The sequence below is a fragment of the Beta vulgaris genome, chromosome 2 (genome assembly GCF_026745355.1).
Source record: "Beta vulgaris subsp. vulgaris cultivar EL10 chromosome 2, EL10.2, whole genome shotgun sequence".
Lineage (NCBI taxonomy): Eukaryota > Viridiplantae > Streptophyta > Magnoliopsida > Caryophyllales > Amaranthaceae > Beta > Beta vulgaris.
In genome coordinates this window covers 20,395,161-20,397,539 of record NC_079203.1, presented here as the reverse complement: position 1 = coordinate 20,397,539, position 2,379 = coordinate 20,395,161, and the positions used below count along the sequence as shown (strand labels likewise).

Here is a 2,379-nt window from a genome sequence, read left to right as displayed (position 1 = left end):
CTGATGAAGAACTTGCAGATTTTTCGGCGAAGAAAAAACCTTGAAAAATGTAGGAAGTAAAATGTGGGATGATAAAATGAAAATAAAAATGTAACAGATCTATAGTTTGAGAAATATAATGAGAAGTTTAAGGAAGGAGAGAAGTTACTGAAAATGAAGTATTGAGGAAGGAAAAAGAGAAGGAGAGAGAGATTGAAAGAAGGGATAGAGTGACGGCCGAGATGAGGAAGTAATGAAGTAGGGTTTGTAAATAAAAAGGAGAATGCGTGTCTATATTGGGCCAAATTATCCGCGTCGCACTCTATATACCATCCGACGCACATTGCAGATAGGGCCTCATTTATTTTCAAGCGATGTGCGTCGCAACCTCGTGAGGGTGCGACGCATATAGTCCATATGCGTCACAGGTAAGAAGGATGCGACGCACATCACTCATACCTGGTGCTTGTGTGTTGTCTTTTGCGTCGTACCCCAGCGAGCATGCGAGGCAAATTTTGTTTCTGCGTCGTTTTCGTTTTAGTGCGACGCACATGGGGGGACGCAAATCGTCCTTTTTATACTAGTGTATCCTCAAAGTAGTGGAATTGTTGGCGCGACAAATGAATCTCAATGATTGCTTCATCATCTACATCGCTAGCGCACTCATGTAACCATAGCACGGAGATCTAAGGCCTTGCACCTTCTCTATCTCCGTAATAAGTGGACACTTTGCCATAGAACCTTTTCTTTCTCCACATTTCGTTCACCTTCATCACGTCGGCCTTCCTCAGGTGAACATGCCTTCTTTCCCTTCCTGTCGGTCTTCTCCGAAACCTAGTAATTAGTTAAATTAAAAGATATTACTCACAATCATATATAGGAACTATAAAAGAAAACAATATATAAATATATATATATATATATATATATATATATATATATATATATATATATATATATATATATATATATATATATATATATATATATATATATATATTATATATATATATATCGTCTTTTTATACTAGTGTATCCTCAAAGTAGTGGAATTGTTGGCGCGACAAATGAATCTCAATGATTGCTTCATCATCTACATCGCTAGCGCACTCATGTAACCATAGCACGGAGATCTAAGGCCTTGCACCTTCTCTATCTCCGTAATAAGTGGACACTTTGCCATAGGATCCTTTTCTTTCTCCACATTTCGTTCACCTTCATCACGTCGGCCTTCCTCAGGTGAACATGCCTTCTTTCCCTTCCTGTCGGTCTTCTCCGAAACCTAGTAATTAGTTAAATTAAAAGATATTACTGACAATCATATATAGGAACTATAAAAGAAACAATATATATATATATATATATATATATATATATATATATATATATATATATATATATATTATATTATATATATTTTATATATATATATATATATATATATATTTATATATATATATATTTATATATATATATATTATGTTAATCATTGTACCTCATCTGATAACCGCACCAATGCACGCGGCCATAGAACATAACTGCCAAGGGTATCAGTCACTGAATGTAGACCAACTTCTGTATTCGGCAGCCGAAGAGGTAATTCTTCGAAACCATGCACAATCTCTGAAACGCTGACCACATAGTGAATATCAGCCACTGCCTGGTTGTGCAATCGTACCCGGTCCCTAGGGGGTTGTGCTTGGCCATAAGCAACGAGAATGAAACTGGCATGACCATCTCCTCGAGCTAATAGCTCACATGGTGTCTCTTCCTTTAAAAAAACTCTATTTATAGTTTGTCTATGAAACAGCATATATATAGTAAGAATTTCATGCATTTAAGAACAATAGTTGTGATATTAAGTGATTACCGTGAACTACGGAACTGGATCAGGTTGCGTAGGTGTAATAACACTGCCCTCCTTGAAAGCACCAAAAGTCGGTAAGCCCATTTGCGCCAAAATAGTGTTGAAATTCTGTGTCATCTCCTCTCTGAGCTCCTCCCGAATTGCAGCTTTCATAACATCCACATCTATTGAAGTTGTCGAATTCACACTGGAGGCACTGGATTTTGACGTAGTAGTATATTGATCACCATACACCTTTCTCACCCCGAGGCGGACACTTCCTACGCCCCTCAGACGTCCATATTGGTCCCGTCCTAAAGTCTTGTGTAAGGCATCAATTTGTCCTTTAGGAGTGAACTCACCCGTTGCCTCCTTTTCCTTTAAGCAAATCTACATAAGGATAAGAGAGAAATGCTCATGAGCACACAAGTTATATTATATATACCTTATATAATCATATAATATGTACTTACAATGGCATTAGCTATCGTTGTGTTCCGGGATCAAGCAAGACTCTCTAACCCTTTGCATCAACCCCATGCATCGAACACCAC

The 2,379-nt window shown here is 37.6% G+C and overlaps 1 long non-coding RNA gene across 1 annotated transcript; it reads right to left on the bottom strand.

Annotated features, from left to right (window-relative positions):
- Window positions 1-1,089: 1,089 nt before the first annotated feature.
- Window positions 1,090-2,096, bottom strand: LOC130590581 (uncharacterized). Its single transcript, XR_008968430.1, has 3 exons — window positions 1,850-2,096; window positions 1,475-1,750; window positions 1,090-1,261 (listed from the first exon to the last, which is right to left on the bottom strand). It is a non-coding gene; the product is annotated as an uncharacterized LOC130590581 (long non-coding RNA).
- Window positions 2,097-2,379: the final 283 nt, after the last annotated feature.